Raw genomic sequence first — 8,344 nt, 5'->3', positions numbered from 1 at the left:
TTTTTTTTTTCACCCTAACCCAGAGAATGGAGAAAAGCGAGGCGCCTGTGGCTCTGCAGTGTAATCAGTTCGCGAGTTCGGCGGTTAGCTGAAAGAGTGGTAAATGGAGCTCGCCCCAGCCCGTCCTTATTCTTTTAAAGAGGATAAAAAATTAACTTCGCCGCCATTACTACCAGCTTTAAAAGACTGCCATGGGCACAGAAAAAAACACACTACAGATGACTTTTCTGGAACCGAAGCAGAGATTCATTTACGAACCAACTGATAAAGCTCAGCCAGTGAATACTGTTAACAGAATGTCAAAGCACGATCAACTTTGTAACTGCAACCACAGGAAAAACAGCAAGAAGCAGGCTCCATTCCCCATTTCAATCTGTCGTGCGAGGCATGCTTTTTGAACGCATGAAGTAAATCCCACGATCGCTTTTGAACTTGGACAGAGTACTTCCAAAGGAGCGCTATGCGCAAAGATTTAACAAGCTCAACCCCCGCACACACGATTAGGTGTGAAGAAGCAAAACATTCAAGTTTCACAGACAGAAGCAGCACGCCAGCACGCCAGCACACCCAACATTAAAACGGAGGGCACACTACGATTTGCATTGACACAAAAGTGATCTGGGCAGACGTCGTTCCCTGCATAACGCAAAAAGTGGCAAAGCGCTTTTGGGTTGAGAGGACGCAAGAAGGTTTTTGTTTTGTGCCTTGATGTCAAGCTGAGAAAGTATCTTTAAACACTTTGCTTTGTTTCTCGAGAGACTGCCAAAAAGCAGTTCCCTCCTTTTCATCTGAAGTCAGCTGAAAGCGGGTCTCAACAGAAACACCTGGCAGCGGTGGGATTCAAACCCACGCCCCCGAAGAGACTGGAGCCTTAATCCAGCGCCTTAGACCGCTCAGCCACACTAGCCGCTGTGCGGTGTTTCTTTGTCTCATTACTTGCCCGGAGGAAGCCGGATGGGTCTTGCTCTTGTCGCCCGACTTAGTGGCGTTATGACCGTGGAACCGACTGCACCTGCTTTTTCTGAGATGCTTCCCCTCTCATGGCGAGATCTCGACTTCTTTAACACCTCTGAATAAAGATCTTCTGTGGAGCAGGTTTCAGACCTCTGCGTACAGCACCCTTGATGTCATTTTATTTTTACAGCAGCCGCATCCGGAAAGTTGTGTCTTTTACGTTTTATTTGAACAACAAAACTACATACAATACAAACAAGAGCACATATAACGTATCAAGAAAATCGTCAGGGGCACATGCTATAATACAATTACACTTTATGAAAAACGATTACACAAGGTAAATAAAGATAAGGTCCGCACAGCTTGTTCTTACATTTCGAAAGAGTCCGTAAATACCCCTTTACGTCTATTTTGAACTGTTCAAACGTAGGACTCTTCCCAGACCATTTCACTTTATACCACATTCCTAAACGAGGATGCAGCTCCTGTTTTAGAACTATTTTGGGCGGTATGGCTTATACAACACACCCACAGTATTCTAATGGTGGACTGCAGATCTGTGCTATAGTTCAGTCGAATTCGAAGGATCCAGCAATCGTACTGGATTTGACTGGGATTCTGAAATGTCTCTTGCAAAGGTATTCGGGTTTGCTTGAACCTTTAATAAAATAGTGATCTGAAACTACCCAGCTTACAATCTCTGAGGTTTTTGTGGCAAAGCACAGTCATACCTGACCTGTCTGGAATGACTACTGAGAGTCTTTATCCAGAAGCGACGGCACCACTCCCAGTAGAATGAGAGAGAAATACAGCATGACATGGGGAGTCATGGGGCTCCCACAGTTTGTTTTTCCTCATGTTACTGATTTTTTCAGTAACATTTTGACCTTTTCACAATCAGATCTTTTTTCACATTTAATAAAATCTTTTAACCAGTAAACCGGTTTTATCGGTTTGTGAGGTTTGTGAATGCGTGCAGTAAGTCCTTATTGAACTAGGACAAAATATTCCTGATGGAGTGCTGTTTGAATTCTGGAGAATCATACAGGTGATTCTGAGTAATGTCTGCATCCACGCAATTTGATAAATGCTAAATGGAGAGAGGATTCTGTGTTAATTGTGCTTCTCCTGGGAGAGGTCAAGTTGAGAAGTTCACGATAAAAGGGTGGTAAATATCCTGTCCAGGAATATCGGGGCTGTAGGGGGTCAGATCTATAGATGTAGTAAACACATTAGTGGAGACGGTGTGTCTGGTCTCTGTGAGAGAGACGGGCGGGAAGAATAATCTGTGGTCTGGGAAGAAGAGACCCTCGGAGGCGCTCCACACAGGAGAGAATGAAAAAAATATATATTTTTCAGGGACGCTGATTTTTCTCTTTGAGGGAATTAAAAGCATGTATAGCGAGTGACTTCGTGGCGCAACGGTAGCGCGTCTGACTGCAGATCAGTAGGTTGCGTGTTCAAATCACGTCAAGGTCAGCTGATGGGTTTGCAGGTGCTGCTGGTGCCAAACCCGGAAATTATACCACGCCGTTCAGTTATATCTGTACACCACCTAGGTAATCTGAAAGAAATAACAGAGCAGTACAGAACACTCAGTCAGGAGCTAATGCAGCGTTTCATCTTGAACACGACAAGAGAAAAGGCCCACTGCACATCCGCGAAACATCACGTCCGACTTTAGAGACAGTAACATCAGAGAACGGAAGCTTCAGACTTCTTTTTTATTATAGGTTCAAGCAAACCTGAAAGTTAGGGATTGTTTGGTCACTTTTGTATGAAAACGTGTCTGAAGCCTGTAATTATAATTTGTCCTTTTTTAATTGTGGTTGAAATCCACTCCTACAGATGCAGCCATTCAAAATGCGCGGTAAAAACCCGCGGTACAGTAACCTACCCACAAGCCACCGCAGGGCACCGGAGGGCACCGCGGTAAGTGATTGGCTGGCCAAAATGACCGACAGGGGCACTCGTGGTGCATTGGTTGGTAGTGCAAAGATTTAATCATTTAATGTCTTTACTGTGCACGTTTTGAATATTTATATGGATTTTACCACTAAAGGGAAATTTTAGTAGCTGAGCATAAAAAGAAGAGGAGCATAACGCATCTGAAGGTCATAAACGATATTAATTTAGGAACATAAACATTACTGTATGTATGTAAACTGTACTGTGTATGGCTGGTCTTGGTAGTTTAAAGAAAAAATACACACCAGTCTTCCATTTCTCCCTAAACATTTTAAGCATGAAAGTTTTATGAAACAGTACCCAAATATGCGATTGCTGTATAGAATGAATTTTAATTTAAAAAAATTATTTAACACGAACATTAAGCTGTTTACATCTTCTGCCTGAGAACAGTCACCCGTTGCTACCCAATGCAGAAACACAGCCACTAACTAGCAAAGAGAGGACATTAGCTACCCAATATGATAAAGAAATAAATGATTATTTTGTTTATTTCTTTTGCACATTTATTTGAACATTTCCATCGATTGTACAAGCACTTGGAAACTGTCCAATCCCTAGTTCATCAGGCATTTTACCGGTCTGGCGCCGGTCTGTGTCTTCCAGGATATAATGCCAGCGAACTCTTGTTTTTATGTCCACTATAACAGACAATCTCCTTTGCTTTTAACCGAGCGTTTAATAATTTCCTAAAATGAAAATGATTTACTTTATTTCCCTCACGGGATCAATAAAAGTATCTATCATCTGTCTAAACTATGGGACAGAATTCTGGGGTCTCCCCATACCAGAGATTATGGTAGGGCTTCAGAATGGTGATTGGCTGACACCATCTGACACCCCTCTGATTGGAGAAAAAAGACGTGCCGGTTTGCTATACATACTGTACCAGGAAGAGGATTTCTTTCCATTCAAAACGAGTATTTTAAAAGTTTAAGAAGTAAAAACCTTACAGCGTACACAGATTTCTAAACTGATCAGGATCGTTATCTTTGTCTTATGCATAATAATGTTCACCGCTCTGTCCAGCAAATTAATAATAAACTTTATTTTATATAGCGTTTTAAACGAATAAGTCATTAGATTGCTCATAAACCTAATCACTTGCTTTTTCTTTTTATTTAGGCTCAGATTTCAACTATAGATCGTATTATTAATAACCATAATAACAACCAACCAACAAAAACAACCATATAAACATAATACCAACCAAAAACATAGATAACAACCACAATACAAAATCAAATATATCAAACCATTTTACTCTCGCAAAGTCCTCCAATTATCATAATCCCGCCCCTTATGCAAAACCAAACCTTCCTCACATCCCAGTTTATCCTATTTATCATAAACAAAATCCACCTCAATTTTCAACATAAAGCATTACACAAAATCAATACCTCAACACTCCATACTCAACAACGATAATTCACAAACAGCCAGAACATGTAACTACACATTCCCAAACAGACCTAATTTCCATAGCCCCGCCCCTTATGCAAAACCAACATCCCTCCCCTGTTCTCTCCCTCCCCTGGCGGTTGTAATTGTTTTTATTTTCAAATAAATTTTAGCAAAGTCATGTATTTTAAAAATCTTAAGATTTTTATATTTATGTCTTCATTTAGTGGTTTCATTAGTGACAAAGGCTAAACTTTCTTGGAAAAATGTCTTTTATGTAAACCATGTTTGCTATTAATTCATTCAGGGCTAAAATATGTTCATTGTCTTCTAATGAAAGAAGGGTTCCTTTCGCCGTAGTCGGGTTGAAATTAGAAGCTTGCCACGCCCGGACTGTTACACCAACGCATTAGCATGTTAAAGCGATTTCATTGAGGAGCCTAGCCTTTAACTAGTAAGTACTGTACTTACTGGGTTTTTGAGGGGGGGGGGGGGTGTCTTTCGCTGGAAATCTCGCCTCCTACTTTGAAAATACCCGTGAAACCGGTTCAATTCGTCACAGCCAGCACTCCTGCAGAGAGGGGGGTTGTACTTGGAGTGTATACAGTACACGCGTTATGCTCTTCGTTAATGTCTAAGCCGGAACATATCATTATATCTCATTTTGTATTTCTTAAAAAAAAATCGTTTTCCCAGCCTAACAGTATTGTTTTTAACCTGTAAAGCGCTTTGAGGAGCCACCTTTAAAGGCGCCATATACAATAAAGTTCATTATTATTACTATTGTAAATTTTCTGGACAGAGAGGTGAACATTATTACACAGAAGACAAAGATAGCAATTTACGTTGCATTGTGTATCGTGCTGCTTTAATACAGTTTTAAATAATTAAAAGTCTAAACAGTATCAGCTTTATTTATGGGTTTTAAATAAAGGTGATTTAAACGCGATTTAAATCAATATAAATGTTTATATTGTAACGCATAGGTGACTATTCATTGTTATTAAAATGACTTAAATTCGATCATGTTGTGATATTTAGAAAGATACATTTGTTTGGTGCGAGTGAAGTTTTATTTAATCTCTGAGCCATACTGATTCTTCTGGAAGCCAGTTTCCGCCAGGGAGTAAAAAAAAAAAAAACACACTATGGTATTCTCTCCAATGCAGTGCAGTTAAAAACATACCTCTTATGCTGCTCCTAAATGAATATCGTTTATGACCATCAGAAGCTTTATGCTCCTTTTCTTTTTTCCAGTGGATTGAACAGGGAGAGGCATTTCATGATGTACTTTTCACTGATGAAACAACAGTGGCTCTGGAACAGTTTTTAACCATGTCGTTTTATATAAAGGGGAGATATGTACACGTTACTGAAGCTAAAAGTTTAGCCTTTGTCACTAATGTAACCACTAAATAAAGACATATAGAAATCCCTACGTTACAGACTGTATATGGCTGGTATTGGTAGTTTAAAGAAAAAATACACACCAGTATTCCACTTTCTCCCTAAACATTTTAAGCATCAGAGTCTTACATGTGGTTATTTCGGAAACGTTTGTACGTGCTCCTTCTGACCATGTTACTGTTTACTGTTACTGACCATATTAAGTTTAAGTGCCTGTGGGCACTTTTCCTGTCCGTGGGGGGTGGACCGTCTTTCATTAGAAGGTTAGTCTGTTCTACTCTGAGAATGTAGAGGGGGTGGAAAGTGCCCGCGGTCATTTAATTTGTATTAAAATTCGCACTGATTCCCTTGCGAAGATACGGACATAGGAATATTCATGCGTGGTCAAAAAATGGCATAAAAACGACAAAGTGAAGGCTGTGAAAACATTCACAATGTACTTTATACACAAAGCAAATATACCCCCCCCCCTCTCAATTCAATTCAAGCTGCTTTATTAGCATGACAGATGGGTACAATCAGTGTTGGGTATTTACTTTGCTTTGAGATGCCACTTTTAAAGGTGATATATAAAATCAAGGCTTTAACTTGCTTTAACTCCGCAAGTCTGAGTTCTTGTGTCTGTCCTATCCAAACCCGAAAGTATTACAATATGTATCTTTATAGCAGGTGGTGTACAGCTTTTAAGTATAGATTACACTTTTCTAAAATGTATTTAAAAAATAAAAACGATTACAATCTAATCTTTCCACGTTTGATCCCAAAATAAATCTAAACGGGGAGAAAGCTATGCTGAAAGTTTATTAAGATACTTAGAAGACAAAGATATCAATTTATGTTGCATTTGTCTGATTGTGAATCAAAAAACACATATATTTAAACCTGCATTTGCGATTTAAATCAAAACGTTATTTAAATCAATATAAATGTTTATATTGTAACGCCTAGGTGACTATTCATTGTTATTAAAATGACTTAAATTCGATCATGTTGTGATATTTAGAAATATAAATTTGTTTGGTGCGAGTGAGGTTTTATTTAATCTCTGACTCAGTGATGGCCTGGCATGGTGAGGTGCGCTGGCAGCTATGTGGTGTTACGCAGTGGTGGCCTGACACGGTGAGGTGCCCTGGCAGCTGTATGATGCAGTGGTGGCCTGGCACGGTGAGGTGCGCTTGCAGCTATGTGATGCAGTGGTGGCCTGGCACGGTGAGGTGCGCTGGCAGCTGTGTGATGCAGTGGTGGTCGGGTATGTAGAGGTGCACTGGCAGCTGTGTGTTGTGACGCAGTGGTGGCCTGGCATGGTGAGGTGCGCTGGCAGCTGTGTGATGCAGTGGTGGCCTGGCACGGTGAGGTGCGCTGACAGCTGTGTGGTGTGGCGCAGTTGTGGCCTGGCACGGTGAAGTGCGCTGGCAGCTGTGTGATGCAGTGGTGGCCGGGCACGGTGAGGTGCGCTGGCAGGTGGGTGATGCAGTGGTGGTCGGGTATGTAGAGGTGCACTGGCAGCTGTGTGTTGTGACGCAGTGGTGGCCTGGCACGGTGAGGTGCGCTGGCAGCTGTGTGATGCAGTGGTGGCCTGGCATGGTGAGGTGCGCTGACAGCTGTGTGGTGTGGCGCAGTTGTGGCCTGGCACGGTGAAGTGCGCTGGCAGCTGTGTGATGCAGTGGTGGCCGGGCACGGTGAGGTGCGCTGGCAGGTGGGTGATGCAGTGGTGGCCTGGCACCGTGAGGTGCGCTGGCAGCTGTGTGGTGTGACGCAGTGGTGGCCTGGCACCGTGAGGTGCGCTGGCAGCTGTGTGGTGTGACGCAGTGGTGGCCTGGCACGGTGAAGTGCGCTGGCAGCTGTGTGGTGTGACGCAGTGGTGGCCTGGCACGGTGAAGTGCGCTGGCAGCCGTGTGGTGTGACGCAGTGGTGGCCTGGTACGGTGAGGTGCGCTGGCAGCCGTGTGGTGTGACGCAGTGGTGGCCTGGCACGGTGAAGTGCGCTGGCAGCTGTGTGGTGTGACGCAGTGGTGGCCTGGTACGGTGAGGTGCGCTGGCAGCTGTGTGGTGTGACGCAGTGGTGGCCTGGCACGGTGAGGTGCGCTGGCATATAATGAATATATTCATGTGCATCCAACACACAGTTCAACGCTAGCAACTACACAAAATCTAAAATATGAGCTCTACTTGCCACTTACAATACCAACAGTACCAGCTAACTTTAGTAGTGACATTTTCATGGATCTTTTTAACAATAAAATTTACAACATCAGACTTCAGACACAATTAAACAGGCCTCAAAAAAGTCTGGTACAAACATTTTCAGCATGGTGAAACATGGTGAACATTTCCACCACTGCGTCACACCACACAGCTGCCAGCGCACCTCACCGTGCCAGGCCACCACTGCATCACCCAGCTGCCAGAGCACCTCACCGTGCCAGGCCACCACTGCATCACACAGCTGCCAGCGCACCTCACCGTGCCAGGCCACCACTGCGTCACACCACACAGCTGCCAGCGCACTTCACCGTGCCAGGCCACCACTGCGTCACACCACACAGCTGCCAGCGCACTTCACCGTGCCAGGCCACCACTGCGTCACACCACACAGCTGCCAGCGCACCTCA

At 43.3% G+C, this 8,344-nt stretch overlaps 1 non-coding gene across 1 annotated transcript; it reads left to right on the top strand.

Annotated features, from left to right (window-relative positions):
- Window positions 1–2,364: 2,364 nt before the first annotated feature.
- On the top strand, window positions 2,365–2,436 carry trnac-gca (transfer RNA cysteine (anticodon GCA)). Its single transcript has one exon. It is a non-coding gene; the product is annotated as a tRNA-Cys (tRNA).
- The last annotated feature ends 5,908 nt before the right edge of the window (window positions 2,437–8,344 follow it).

This window comes from Atractosteus spatula, chromosome 10, assembly GCF_055471065.1.
Source record: "Atractosteus spatula isolate fAtrSpa1 chromosome 10, fAtrSpa1.hap1, whole genome shotgun sequence".
Lineage (NCBI taxonomy): Eukaryota > Metazoa > Chordata > Actinopteri > Semionotiformes > Lepisosteidae > Atractosteus > Atractosteus spatula.
The sequence above is the reverse complement of the archived record's forward strand: the minus strand, read 5'-3'. Positions and strand labels throughout refer to the sequence as shown.